We start from the raw sequence: 16,005 nt of genomic DNA, 5'->3' as shown, positions 1-16,005 counted from the left end.
GATTTCATACTGGCCCGTTTAGATGAAATAAACCCACAAAAAATATGGTCGGGTTCAGATATTTTAGTATTTACCCCTTTGATATGGATGAAAAAACTAGGTGACAATATTTAATTGGATATTTATTACACCTCAGATTTGTGTATACACACACGCTATATTTTTTGCACTGGTTTTAGCTTTTGTGTTAAAGTGGAACATAAGAAATAGAGTTGGAGGGCCAAAATGGAATATATAAAATAGAGTTGAAGGGCCAAAATGGAACAAGGCAGAAATAGAGTGCCAAAATGAAAAATGGTGCCAAGTTGAATGAGTTGTATATGTATTTGGCCTAGAATTTTTATTTACTTTCTGACCCCTCAACTTGTCTTTTTAAATAATTGGTCTATAATCATTCATGTATTATTCTAGGTTCTTGGACACCTCATTCTCTACGTAATTCTTTGTAATAATTAGGGGACTACTCTTTTTGGCAAAAAAACATCTTTTTGCCCACTATAAAAGGTAAGAGGTTACTCGCTCTGTCTCAAATTATTTGTCGTGGTTTTTAAAAATAATTCTCAAATTATTTATTATTTTAGAAGTTCAAGAAAAAATTAATTATCTTTTTTTCATTTTACCCTTAGCAGTAATTATTCTTGAAGATGGAGATTCCACATAGAATAAATATTCAATGAAAATAGATTATATCTTAAAACATAAGTAATAGTAAAATAGTCACAAAAAAAACCCTTTTAATTAATATTTCTTAAGAACCGTGTGAAAGAGAAATATGACAGATAATTTGATACAGATGGAGTAAATGATTAGCTACATCACTTTACTTTCTAACACTTTTTTTATTTAGGTCTGTTTAAATTGGGATTAAGGAAGTAATACGGTGGATTTCAATTTATGATACCTAGCTAATACATTGAATTTTGATTTGTGACAATAATTAAGGAGAGTTAAGGTGTATATAAGTACTATGGTTTTTATAATAATTAGAGCATTAATTAGCCTGGTTAGCTGGATCTATTCGATCTTATTAAAATTGATTACCCCTTTGACTAGATAATAATTCACTCGACACAAGAAAGGAAAATTTATAATAACAGAACAAAAATCATTCTGCTAAAGACGATACATGTGCAAAGTATGTTGTATAGTACTTCTTCTTTTTCAACATTTATAATGCACAATTTGCACATAGTACTCTCGTAGATTTATTTTGCTGCTATAATATTCCAATCTCCAATAGGAAATAAAATTTCAATAATTTTGTTTCCTTATTTAGCAATCAATGGTTCATTAGTATTTAGAGAAAGACAAGAATCCGGTCAACCCTAAAAAGGAAAACGAATTCCTGCAAATTTTGAAACACTCCTTCCATAATATTGTTCTATTTTTTCTTCTGAATCATCGCAAATGTTGTACACTTTTTTTATCCTCTATTTCATTTTATTTAACAAAAAAGATAATATTGCATAAGTATTATCTCCCTACAAATATTAAACATCTTATACGTTCAATACTTCATTTGATTTATCAATGATCGCTAGTGTCAAAGCAGAAGTGTAGATCCATATTGAAATGACAGACGTAACTGTTTGAGAGTATTAATTTTCAACATGGCTTTATCACTATTGTTTTTCTTTTTCAAACTATTTTTGAAATGCATTTTTCGAATCGAATGTCTATCGGAAATAACCTCTCTGCCTCCACAAAGTAGAAATAAGGTTTGGCTACACACTACCCTCGATAGATCTCATTACTTGTAAGAATTAATACACTGAACATGTTATTATTGTCGTAAAATATTGTCACTTTCATGTAGAAAGATCAATCATTTCTCTACTCATAGCTCAACAAGTAAAAGAAAAGAAGGTGTGGGTTCTAAGAGAAGTACTAATAAAGGAAAACTTAGTACCATCGCAGGGAGACTTTTCTTCTCTTTTTTCCAGCGTTCAAGTTGGATTTCTGAAGCAATTCCGGTGTGTTTCAAATTATGTGTTTCCAGCGTTCAAAAGGGAGCACTTGGTCACTTCCGGAGTTCGATGACCGAGACTCAAATTAATTATTTACTCTACAGGAAGTCTGATAGAGGTCTTTGCACAGATTGCAAGGTAATCCCGAGTGAGAACCTCTCGATCTTCATAGGCTCCTAGTCATGGACCTTGAGATCGCGAGGAAGGGAAGGAAGAGGGCGATATATAGTTAACATAGGATCAAGTGGGGAGCCTTGACGGAAAGCAAAGCACAAGAATTGGGGGTTAAGCTGGTGACTATGGGGGCTAGGAGTAGTAGGGACTCAAGCGCTATGTGGACCATGACTGCGCAGTGCATTAGGGAAGTCGTGAGAGAGGTATTAGGGGTCTCAAAGGTTTACTCTAGTGGTCACAAGGGAAACTGGTGGTGGAATAGAGAGGTGCAAGGAAAAGTGAAAACCAAGAAAGCGTATCTGAAGCTAGTGGAAAGCGTAGACGATGAGGAGAAGAGAGCGAGTAGGGAGCATTATAAGTTGTCTAAGAAAGAGGCAAAGCTAGTAGTTACGGCGGCCAAGACTGTAGCTTTTAGTCGTTTGTATGAGGAACTCGAGGGCCAAGGTGATAAGAGGTTGTTCGGTTTAGCCAAGGAACGAGAAAGGAAGGCGCGTGACTTGGACCAAGTAAAGTGCATCAAGGACGAAGAAGGTAGAGTTTTGTTGGATGAGGGGCTTATCTGTCGGAGATGGCAGACCTACTTCCATAGTCTCTTGAACAAGGAGGGGGACATGAGCATTGTATTGGCGCTACAACAAAAAGGGGCTTTAGCGGCAATAGAAAAGGTCATTAGCGGCAATAACAATTGCCGCTATATCCTTTACCAGCCATTGGTCTTTAGCCGCTGAAGCCGGGGTCGGCAAAGCCTTTAGCGGTCATTCTCACAAAAGCTGGTAAAAGGTATGATTTATTGCCGCTAAAATATTAGCTTTAACGGTAATTGTTTACGGCAATTATGATGGCTGCTAAATCCATTTCTAGAAATGCTTAGTTTGCTCTTTTAGCACCTATTTTATTGCCGGTAAATTAAATTAAATTGCCTCTAAAATTACATACTTTACCAATTATTATAATGGTTTCTAAATTCATGCAAAAAGGAATTAAGTTTGCACAACGTTTATCTTTATTATCTATAATTCCAATAAAATTTTTGAGAAATAATAACCCTTTTAGCGGCAGATGAAAGGTACAGTTTAACAACCTTTTAATTGTCATTAAAACTATCTTTGAATTGGCAAATACAATAAAATAATTCACAAAACACATAATATTTCATTAAATCTAGACAAAAAAGTACTAATCTATCTTATTAATGTATCAATGGCATAAAAGATAAAATTACATTGTTTGAATTAAATAACTAATATCATTACAACTAATCATATTGAATGTCTACAATAACAAAATAATAGATACATAAGTCCACGATAAATATTCGCAACTCTTCATTATATTGAAACCTTCCAAATGCTAAAAGTTTGACATCATTAATGTATGACCTGAAATAATAATAAATGTATGTTAAAAGATGAAATCAAGTAAAAAAATTAGTAATTCTATATGTAAATATATTCTGAAAGGAGCTGCCAACTTCAACCAATTAAAATGGATCCCAACAACTGAGAAAACATTAAAAAAAATCATTTAACAAAACTCACAGTTGCTCAACATTTCATTCAATATGTCCCTGATCAATTAAGGGAACAAACGAATAAAAGAGAATGGTCATTTAACAAAATTAACTAATCCGCAGAATTGTACTACTCTGGCCAGCGGGGTATCGGAAACAGTCTCTCTATCCCATTGGGGTAGGGGTAAGATAAGCGTTCACACTACCCTCCTCAGACTCTATTTCGTGAGATTTTACTGCGACGTTGTTGTTGTTATTGTAGGCCAGAAAAGTTGGATCCTTTTGTTAGTCTAGATATTGCTCCAGAAAGCAACCTTTTTAATTCTCCTTTTCAATGACACACATAGTATCGTAGACGTATCAGAGAACTTAATTTTATTAATATAGTTATATATCAACCTAGCATAAGTTTAATCATGTAAATAAGCTGATCAGAAGCAGGTGGAAAAAGCCAGCAGTATAATAGCAGATAAGCATTTCTTAAAAATAACAGAGACAACTATTTGACAACACAAATTGAAATACAAACCAAACACTTAGATACGACCAAGTTTGACACTTCATGCTGTAACAAAACTAATTATTCTAGATAATCAAATTATCCAACATTTCCCCCAGTCAATTTCAGAGAGAATGTAATCATACCTAGAATAGAACAGGAGTTGTAATTTCCCGGATATTATTATGTTGAGCATGATAATGGTAACTACTATTCCTTAAACTTGGTGAGCTGAACAACTTTAACTTTTCCTAGGCATATTTTTCCTGTAGCAAAACCTTTACCTACATGGACAATATTCTGATTAGTAAATTGAGAAATCATAACAGAATTTTTATTGTTAAGTGTGTTGTTTAGCATCATCTATCTATTCTTGTAGAAATTTATTTTAAGAATACTCAATAAAGACAAATAACGGTATTTACTTGGAAGAAATATGGTAGGCAGAGAACATCCTTTGATCACATAATACATATTCCAGCCCTTTCCATAGAGGCAAACCTATAACACAAGATAAAAACTTGAGTCAAATAGATAATCAATCTCAGATATAAAGTTCCTATACAGATAGGAAGCATCTAAGAAATATTAGTTGTACAACTTTGATCAAGCCTTCCTCTCCACTTAAGAAATATTATAAAAGAAAAATAGACCACCATAACAAAGAGATTAAGGAAAAAAATATAGATCTCATATGATAAAAAATCGAAGAAGCAGATATTAGAAATTTGAGCACTTACTTTTAGAATTGCTCACATGAATATGTTGTTGTCTCATTGAGAAAGAGCGAGAAGCGTTCATTGGTGTGGGAAAAAATGAGCCACAAAATTGCTTATTACTCTATAAAATGGAAGCCAAAAGCTTTCTAAGATGATAAAGGTACAAGAAAATAGCATGAAGTGTACCGACAGGATTTCTCATTTCCAGAGGAGTAGTCATGGTTGGAGAAAATACTGTTCCGACTACTTTCTCTGCTATGTTACCAGGACTAACAGCTATAGAAGTTTCCTTCTTGGTAGCACCATTTACTTCCCTAGGTTGTGGACTGCTTCGTGTCCGACTCTTTCCCTCGCCAGCTGTTAGAAGTTTGAACAACAGACATTAAAAGATGAAATCACGCAAATTTCTTTCGAACTGGGATTTTCTCATTTAACAAATATGGAAGCGAATACGAGAAAATTCACTCTGAAGCAACTGCACATTCCACAAATAAATCCTATATCTATTGAACTTGATTGAAATTTGGAAACAAAGTTAGAAAGAGACCAAACTCTTACAGTCATTAGGAGTCGTCTCGCGGCTTCTTTTCTTACTGTTCTCACCCACCTAGAGCATGAAGAGAAAATATCAGTTTCCAATACAAATTTTTTTAAAAATTAAATGAGAAAAATAAATTTATAGATCTCTGAATATCATACCTCTGTTGTGTGTATGTTACTTCCGGCACTTGAACCTTCAGTTTGCCCACTGTCACGACATGAAATCTAATAATTAGTCAATAACTTAAACAGGATTACAAAGTGTTCTCTAGAATGTAAGGACCGGGTATTTGTAAATATTCTATTTATATGAGTCGCATGGTTCTTAAATAACTAAATATTGCACAAACCTCTCAGAAGCTCCATAGTCAGTGCCATCGCCATTGTCAACACTGTGATTTCCTATTGTCATTCTAAGCCCATTAGAACCTTTTAACTTACTCGTGCGTTGATCAGTATTCTCCGAAGACTTAGCAGAAGTGTCCATGCTCAAAGAAGCAGCATCCTACACAATGTAGAGTGATTTAGCTTCAATCCCACCATTAGGCAATACATCGAGCTAAAGGAAAGAATATTTTATCGGAATAAATAAGTTCACAAACACATAAAGAACTAAAAGTAATATATACCATGGTTTGGCTGACAGCAGGAGATGATGTCATTCCATGAGCCTGAGGACGAGACACCTGGAATCAGATAAACAGATACTCCATAAATTGAGCATGTTCCACGTTTTAGCCACAACTCTTTGTCGCTAGAGTTACATGTTACAGTAACTCTCTGTAAACATACAGTCATAGATGTAATATGAAGATGACAAAACCAAGTATATTCGATAATTATAAGATCATTATATTTTATTTTTGATAAGAAATCAGTTCCCTATGTTCCATATAAAATTTTAACTTGAGATAACACGTACATCCTACCAAGTGAAAATGCCCCAATCGCACAAAGAAAAAGGAACTGGTAAAGGTGGTTCAAGTTTTCATATGATACCCTCTACCAATGATCACTATTCACTTGAGCCAATCTGTTAGCTAATCTTTAAAATTAATAATCGAGATGAGCTTCTCTTGCTCCATCATATTAAAGAACACAAGATATACACCAACTTCTTACCAACAGATGAGCAGTAGACTTCTAATAGTGTACATACTGGAAATGCTGGGAACGGAGACTCACGATAGGAACTCCTGGATGCGCATAAACACCACCATGAGCATAGATTCCTGCATATGGTGCACCATAAGGTGGCATCATAGGCTATAAGAAAAGGAGAATCTCGGTTAGCACTAACGCAGCCAAAGCCCGATAATCTATTACCTAACACTTCGATCAAACAAATCACAAAAATTTAAAAGAAACATTTGGCCTGGAAAATACCTGTAGGGGTCCCCACATATAAGGATGAGGAGCATGACCAGATGATGAGGACCATAATATGCCTGAACATTTAACTGGCTTACGTTAAATACCAACAACCACTAGAGCTACAGTAAGAATATCTAACAAAAAAGGGCAGCCTAGTGCACAAAGCATTCCATATTCACGCAGGGTCGGGGAAGGGCCACACCCCAAGGGGTGTGATATAGACAGCCTACCCTAATACAAGCATTAGTGAGTACTTCTATGGCTCGAACCGTGACCTATAGGTCACACGAAGACAACTTCACCGTTGCTCCAAGGTTCCCCTTCTAAGAATATCTAAGAGTAAGGCGAAAAACGATTAACCTGCATAGCCGCCCAATAAGGATACACGTTAATACTGCTCTGGTCCTGTCAATACAAGAATAAATTTTCCAACTACTCAGAGACTAATTTCAAAGAAGAGATTAACAATAACCATAGATACTCCGAAGCATAGGAGAACAATGTCAAACACACAACACAGATTGAACAATAACAATTTCTTTTGAGATCTATAGAATGTCAAGATTAAATTTCTCCTCAGGCAAAGAATTCAATAGCCTAAATAAAATAACTATAAAATCAAATAAAAATAAATTCTCTAGAAAATCAATAATAATCCATAAATCACCTAATGTAGAAAGCTGTTTGAAAAAACAAATCTCTAACAAACATTTGCAATTTATCAGAAATAAATAAAGTAAAGAGATTAAATAATCAAAAAAACAAAACAAAGATAATAACGGACCTTGAGCTCAGAGGCATCTTAGCTTCTTCAATTTCAGAAAAATAGCATCCTAAGGGTTCCTATACTCTTACGAGCGGCGATGAAGAAGAAGAAGAAGAATCGCAGTCGCTATTTTTGCATCTGTCACCGGAATTTTTGACATTGTCTAGTAGTAATCAAAAGAGGAAGTACATGAAACATTATGCTAACCGATTGAACAGGAAAAGAAGAGATGAATCGGGCGTTAGGGTTTTAGTGGTGTTTCATTTCTCATTCCACTATGACCCTGATGAAAAAGGAATAAAACAATGACTACTTAATTATGAATTATTAAGGAGGATAAAAAAAATAATTTGGAGGGAGTGCACTCTTGGACTTATTAAGAGTTCAGTAGAAGGCATAAGGTTCATAAGGTTCAGTGGCGATTATATTTAATTGCCGGTAACATTGGCCTTTTCGGAATAAATTAGCGGCAATTATGTTATTGCCATTATATAATTGCCACTAAAAGCCTATTTTGTGGTAGTGTGGGTGATTTGGAACTATCAGGGAGTTGTTATGACTTTGGGTATTATTGGCGGATTAGAGTTGATGAAGTTGAGGGGGCTATGCATAAGATGAGCAGGGGCAAGCGACCGGGCCAGATGAAATCACGGTGAAGTTTTAGAAAAGTGCGGGTAAGGCAGGCTTAGAGTAGCTCACCAGGATATTTAATGTCATTTTTAGAACGAAGAAGATGCTCGAATAGTGGAGGTGGAGCACGATGGTTCCTGTATACAAGAACAAGGGTGATATCCAAAATTGCAATGACTATCGGGGTATCAAGCTTCTTAGTCATACTATAAAAGTTTGGGAGAGAGTGGTAGAGCTAAGGATGAGGAAAAGTGTATCCATTTACGAGAACCAGTTTGGGTTTATGCATTGGCGTTCGACTACAAAATCCATCCACTTTGTTAGGAGATTGATGGAGCAGTATAGGGAGAGAAAGAAGGACTTGCATATGGTGTTCATCGACTTAGAAAAGGCGTACGATAAAGTTCCGAGGGAGGTTTTGTGGAGATGTTTGAAAGCTAGAGGTGTACCTGTTGCTTATATTAGGTTGATTAAGGACATGTATGATGGAGTAAAGACCCGAGTGAGGACGGTGGGTGGGGACTCGGGACATTTTTCGGTTATGATGGGGTTGCATCAGGGGTCGACACTCAGCTCTTTTTTGTTTGCTCTAGTGATGGACGTACTGACGCGCCACATCTAAGGGGAGGTGACGTGGTGCATGTTATTTGCAGATGATATTGTATTGATTGACGAGACGCGAGACGGTGTGAACGCGCCATTAGAGGTATGGAGGCAGACCCTGGAATCTAAAGGTTTCAAGTTGAGCAGGACCAAGACAGAATACTTGGAGTGTAAATTCAGTGGCGAGAATCACGGAAGGGAAAGGGAGGTGAGGGTGGACTCACAGGTCATCCCTAGGAGAGGGAGTTTTAAGTACCTTAGGTCTATTATTCAGGGGGACGGGGAGATTGATGAAGATGTCACACATCGTATTGGGGCGGGATGGACGAAAATGGAGACTCGCTTCCGGTGTTTTGTGTGACAAGAAGGTGCCATCGAAACTTAAGGGTAAGTTCTACAGAGTGGTGGTCAGACCAACGATGTTGTATGGGGCTGAGTATTGGCCAGTCAAGATCGTTCATGTCCAGAAGATGAAGGTAGCAGAGATGAGGATGTTGAGATGGATGTGCGGGCACACCAGGTTAGATAGGATCAGAAATGAGGTTATTCGAGACAGGGTGGGTGTGGCCCCTATTGAGGACAAGATGCGAAAAGCACGACTTAGGTGATTTGGTCATGTGAGGAGGAGGAGCACAGACGCCCCAGTGAGGAGGTGTGAGAGGTGGACATTGGAGGACCTACGGAGAGGTAGAGGTAGGCCAAAGAAGAGGTGGGGAGGGGTGATTAGGCAAGACATGGCGCAGCTTCAGCTGACCGAGGACATGACCCTTGATAGGAAGGTATGGAGGTCGAGGATTAGGGTATTAGAGTAGGTAGTTTAGAGTGTTCATAGCAGTAGTATTGGCACGCAATCTCGCTTTCTGTTGGTAGTAAGTTTATGTTATTTTCTTTCATTGTTGATCACCTTACTACCTTGTTATTTTATTCTGCTTTTATATGGATCTTTGGTACTGTCCCTTCTTGTCAATATTTTCATTAATGTGGTGCTTATACTTTCCTGAGCCGAAGGTCTATTGAAAATAGCCTTTCTATCCTCACAAGGTAGGGGTAAGTTATGCGTACACACTATCCTCCCCAGACCCCACAGTGTGGGATAATAATGGTATATTGTTGTTGTTGTTGTTGGTATTTTGAGACCGGCTATACAGTGTCATTTTCCTAATTTTTTTTTTAACAATGTCAAAATATAAACGGTAATTCTAAAAAGGTCAATTCGGAGCTTCCTTCTCAGGCCCATGAAATGCTAGTGGGCTTAGAAAATTTAGCTCATCAAAATCATCTCTTGGAATTTTGGATCTACGAATATACCGCAGTTTTCCCTCATTAATCTTTGGTGTCAACTGTCACTTAACTTGTTTGCAAATCACTTAACTTGTTTCAAATTGTGTTCCATAGTCATTTGCTCCCTTCCATAAAGCAAGTAAAGCAATTATTTTAGGCCCCACATTTGTGGGATTCCCATTTTTTGTTACACCTAATAGGCTATGTATAAGTTTAAAAAAGGTTCTGTGAAGTGAAAAAGTTTGATTTCTTTCTTTAAAAAGTATAGAGAAGAAGGATTTGCAACTACTATAATTTTTGCCACGAAAATTGAACTTGAAATGAATATCGAACCCGAATTTTGTAAGAAATATATGATATATAGGAAGTAACAATTTGATGAGAATGTTGATAATAAAATCTCAAAATCATTCAAAGAGTCCTTTGGAGTTGATTACTTTATACATAATAGGCACGACTATTATTTTTTTTACTTCAGCTTAGATTTGAACAATTTGAAGCACATAGAAATATTTTTAGTTTTCTATTTAGCGGTAAATATTAAGATCACTAGATGATGGAAATTTGAAAAAAAAAATTGCCTTAATCTTGAATGTTCCTTATAACATAATAATCAATTCGATATTGATGGTTTAGATTTATTTTCGGAAATAAAAATATTAAGAAAAATACTAATTAGAAGATAACAGATTAATTGATACACTCGGTCAAATAAAAAGATTTGATTCTTTTTTCAATGCCTATATTACTTATGGAATAATGTTAATATATCTTGTTACCGTCGCTTCAACGGAAAGAAATTTTCAAAATTAAATTTGATAAAATCTTACCTAAGATCAACAATGTCTCAAGAAAAATGGATTAGGTATATTGTCAATTAAGAAAGATTTATTAGGAGTTATTGATTATAAAAAAATTATTAATAACTTTGTATCTAAGAAACGATACAAAAATAAACTTCAAATAAATAAATAATTAAAAAAGAATTGAGGTCTCTCAAAAAATTTGACCCTGTTTACAGGTTAAAAATTAAAATGGATATAGCCATAATAAATTAGGTCAATTTGGACTAACATTAGTAACCCAAAATCCAAATTGATACTTACTCGCATAATGCTACTACAAGATTCTTAATGGTGTTTCTGATCAATAATTCCTCACGTCCTCTATTTATTATTTAAAAAATTATAAAAAAGGTTTTAAATTGGATATGAAAAGGTTGAACAACATGCTTAGTCAAAACCTTTTAGTGATCCACACCAACTATGAACAAGTCGAGTCATTATGTATTTATTCCATATTTAATCCAACTTATTTGTTTGAAATTCTTACGTGATTGTCTACTTGACGTTGGGCTTGTTTGCTCTAAGCAAAACAATTATTTTATGCGAAAATTTATTTAATATGTTTGTAAATAAACAATTATTTTATTTACAAAAAATCTTCCTTTACCAAACAATCCTTGCTTTGCACACAATTGTCTGGTTTATCGTAACTAATTTGAATAATAAAGGTATTTTCATTTCCTTAAAATAGATTTGAAGGAAAATAAACACATTTTGGACTCCGTCTTGTTTGGAATTGGAATATAACTATCTAAACTAGAAGAGGAAAGAGTACATTTTCGTCATTACAATCGATAATTCAAGCAAACTATGTAACATATCCAAATACTTGGTAGTTGGTGTTACAACAAGAGGAAACATGATTTTTAAAATTGCATGTATATCAGTTCAAATTATCCGTATAAGGATCTGTGTATACGGTTAAAACCGGGCCCATCCGATTTTACTATTTGACCGAGATCAGGGAGTCGCATCGAAGGTCGGCCTCGTAGTGGATCGACCAAAGCACGGGGACAAGGCACCGAGTTCGGGAATCGAGGTACCGATCGAGATCGAGGCCAGTGGCAATCGAGACCAATCGAGACAGACATCGAGCAAAATCGGAGATAGCACAATAACATAAAGGCGTGATATCCGCGACTGGTCGAAGATCAAGGCGGAAACCTCGGAACAGATCAAATTAAGAGCGGATGTTTAGACTAATCATGAGATTTACTTCCGTAATTAGAATTGTATCATAAATAGGATTCCTCTACTATATAAAGAGGGTTCTAATCATTTTGTAACCATCATATATTCACGCATATCAAAGCAATACAACACTTTCTATCTAGCTTATATTCTTGTTCATCAGCTTGCTTATTTCTAACTATTTGGGTACCGACCAGTTCGAGGGCATTCTAGCTCGAGGTCTGAATTGCGTTTCAACACTGGTTTTCTTTATCTCATTGTTAATTTCTATAACTAATCTTCCTATTCATCAGTTGGTATTAGGTGAAATCACGTGTCCTTAAAACCACATTATAAGTTTAATTGTTATCCAATTTTTAGGGTAAACAGTTTGGCTGGGCTAAGGATAATAGTGATTTTCAAGTATTAATTCTCATAACACACACTGCTTTATGCTTGTTCTCGTAAGTATCTTTGATTTCAGGAATCAACATGTCAAACTCTCAAGTAGAGCCTACTCACACAGACAACGGCCTTGGTCTTCATGGCGAGAACGAAAACATAGTTGCCCCGAGAAATAGAGTACCTCCAGTCAACCCCGACGGACCGTCGGCCGTAGACCCAGTCGATGTCGTTGTCGACCCTGAAAATAGCGTCCACAGAGATGCTCGAGCAGCCGATCAGAATGCACCAAGCGCTGAAGGAGGCGGAATTAGCCTTCGAATAATATTCAATATGTTGCAGACTCAACAAGCTGCGATAGCACAACTCCAAAATCAGAATCGAGCACCAAGCAGAATTGAGCTCGAAACATCACAAGAAGTTGTTCATAGAGCCGAACCTGTACCGGAGAAATCGAACGTCATTGAATCGGGGACTGATCCCGCCATTATGAAAATGCTCGAGGAGCTCACTAAACATATTGAATCGGGTGAAATGAAAATTGAGGCTAATGACAAAAAGGTCAAAACGTACAACTCCCGGGTTAACCAAATACCGGGGGCACCACCGATTCTAACGGGTTTGGATTCGAAGAAGTTCGTGCAAAAGCCTTTCCCTCCAATTGCGGCTCTGAAGCCCATCCCGAAGAAATTCCGCATGCCAGAGATTCCCAAATATAATGGAACCACCGACCCTAATGAGCATGTTACTTCTTATACATGCGCAATAAAGGGGAATGACTTAGAAGATGATGAGATTGAATCCGTTCTACTGAAAAGTTTGGAGAAACCTTATCGAAAGGGGAGATGATATGGTACCACAATTTGCCACCCAGTTCCATCGATTCCTTCGCCATGCTTGCAGATTCTTTCATAAAGGCACATGCCGGAGCAATAAAGGTTGAGACTAGGAAGTCGGACCTCTTCAAAGTGAGACAAAAGGTCAATGAAATGTTAAGGGAATTTGTATCTCGGTTCCAGATGGAACGCATGGACCTACCCCCGGTCACAGATGATTGGGTTGTTCAAGCCTTCACTCAAGGTTTGAACGAACGAAGTTCGATAGCATCACGACAACTAAAGCAGAATTTTATTGAATATCCAACTGTGAACTGGGCCGTATACATAATAGATACCAGTCGAAGATCAGGGTCGAGGATGATCAATTGGGAACCCCTTCCGGTTTCGTTTACTCAAATAGGCCTGTCGGTAGAATTCAAAGGGACATCGACAGAGAACCCCAATCGAATAGGGATCGGTACCAACCATACAATGCAGATCGCAAAAACAGCGACCCGAGACGTAATTCCATTCGAAATGATCGAAGGAATGATCGAGGACAGTGCTCCCGAGGGCTCATGAGTAAAAGGGCTTCGATAAACATGTCGAGCCCACAGAAGCACCACGACTATCGAAATACAGCTTCAGCATCGATGCATCAAGTATTGTGCAGCCATTGGGCAGATCAAGGATGCCAGATGGCCCGGACCCCTACAGACCGATCCAGCTCAAAGGAAATACCCATGGACACAAAATCGAAGACTATAGACAATTGAGGGATGAGGTATCTCGTTTATTCAACGAGAGTCACCTTCGAGAATTCTTAAGTGATCAGGCCAAGAATCACTTCAAAAATAGGGATTCAAACAGGCAAAACTAGCAGAAAGAGCCACAGAGCAAGGGTCGGCAAACATTATTCGATCAAGGGCCGCAACTCGGCCTCCAAGATCAAATCGTGCCCGCTCGAGTACTTAATGGCTTCAACGTGGCAAGTGAAACCACCAAAGGTGAAATCATTTTGCCAGTAAATGTAGCCGGGACTATCCAGGAAACAAAGTTCCATGTGATCGAAGGTGACATGAGGTACAACGCGCTGCATAAAAGGCCTTGGATTCATAACATTAGGGCAGTGCCTTCGATGCTTCATCAAGTCTTGAAATTCCCGACATCAGAAGGAATCAAAACGGTGTACGGTGAACAACCCGCCGCCAAAGAAATGTTTGCAATCGACGAAGTAGGACCGATATCGGCGCTTTCATTAACAAAGGGATCGGAGTCGAAGGGAAATCAAGAAGTCAAATAGCAACCATAGTCACCGGCCTTGGCCCGATCGGAGGAGCAGGAACTTTCGAGGATGATGATTATATGATACCTCGAACCTTCATAATCCCCGATGATTCTGATGCAACGAAGTCAACAGTCGAAGAGCTGGAACAAATTATACTGATCGAGCATCTGCCTGATCGAAAGGTATACCTGGGCACGGGGTTAACTCCCGAGCTCAGGAAAAAACTCGTTCAATTCTTTTTAAATAATATGGATTGTTTTGCTTGGTCCCACCTAGATATGACAGGGATCACAGGGGAGATCACTACGCATCGATTGAGTTGGACTCGAAGTTCTGCCCGGTAAAACAAAAGAGAAGGCCCCAGTCTAAGGTAAAAGATGTGTTCATTAAGGACGAGGTAACAAAACTTCTCAATATAGGATCCATTCGGGAGGTAAAATACCCCGAATGGTTAGCAAACGTAGTTGTAGTTCCTAAAAAGGGAAACAAACTTAGAATGTGCGTAGACTATAAGGATTTAAACAAGGCATGCCCTAAAGATTCCTTTCCTTTGTCGAATATCGATCGCATGATCGATGCCACGCCGGCTACGAGATCCTTAGTTTTCTCGATGCCTACTCTGAGTACAATCAAATACAAATGAACCTGGATGATCAGGAAAAGACTTCGTTCATCACTAAATACGGCACCTATTGCTATAATGTAATGTTGTTTGGACTAAAAAATGCTGGTGCTACTTATCAACGCCTAGTTAATCGAATGTTCGAAGAACAAATAGGTAAATCAATAGAGGTTTATATTGATGACATGCTAGTTAAGTCCCTGCGATCAGAGGACCATTTAAAACATTTGCTGGAGATCTTCAACATATTGAGAAAGTACAACTTGAAGCTTAACCCGAAGAAATGTGCATTCGGGGTCGGTTTGGGCAAGTTCCTCGGCTTTATGGTATCAAATCGGGGGATCGAAATCAACCCCGATAAAATCAAGGCAATCGAAGAAATCACAGTAGTTGATAATGTCAGGGTTGTACAAAGGATAACAGAGCGCATAGCTGCCCTAGGTCGATTTATTTCGAGGTCCTCAGATAGGAGCGACCAGTTCTTCTCACTGCTTAAGGAAAAGAGTAATTTCGCATGGACCTCGAAATATTAACCGGCTTGGAGGAACTCAAACGATACCTGTCGAGCCCGCCATTGCTTCGTACCCCGAAGACGGACGAGCAACTTTACTTATACTTAGTGGTCTCGGAGATAGCGGTAAGTGGGTCTTAGTTCGAGAAGAGCAAGGTACTCAATTTCCTATTTATTATGTTAGTCGGACCCTAGGTGAAGCCGAGACCCGATACCCACACTAAAAATTAGCGCTTGCTTTAATAAGAGCCTCTAGGAAATTAAAACCATATTTTCAATGTCACCC

General features: G+C 37.6%; 1 pseudogene; it reads right to left on the bottom strand.

The window, feature by feature from the left end:
- Positions 1-3,303: 3,303 nt before the first annotated feature.
- Positions 3,304-8,384, bottom strand: LOC109241695 (annotated as a pseudogene).
- Between the last annotated feature and the right edge of the window lie 7,621 nt (positions 8,385-16,005).

This window comes from Nicotiana attenuata, unplaced genomic scaffold, assembly GCF_001879085.1.
Source record: "Nicotiana attenuata strain UT unplaced genomic scaffold, NIATTr2, whole genome shotgun sequence".
Taxonomy (NCBI): Eukaryota; Viridiplantae; Streptophyta; class Magnoliopsida; order Solanales; family Solanaceae; genus Nicotiana; species Nicotiana attenuata.
This window is presented reverse-complemented; position numbering and strand designations above follow the sequence as displayed.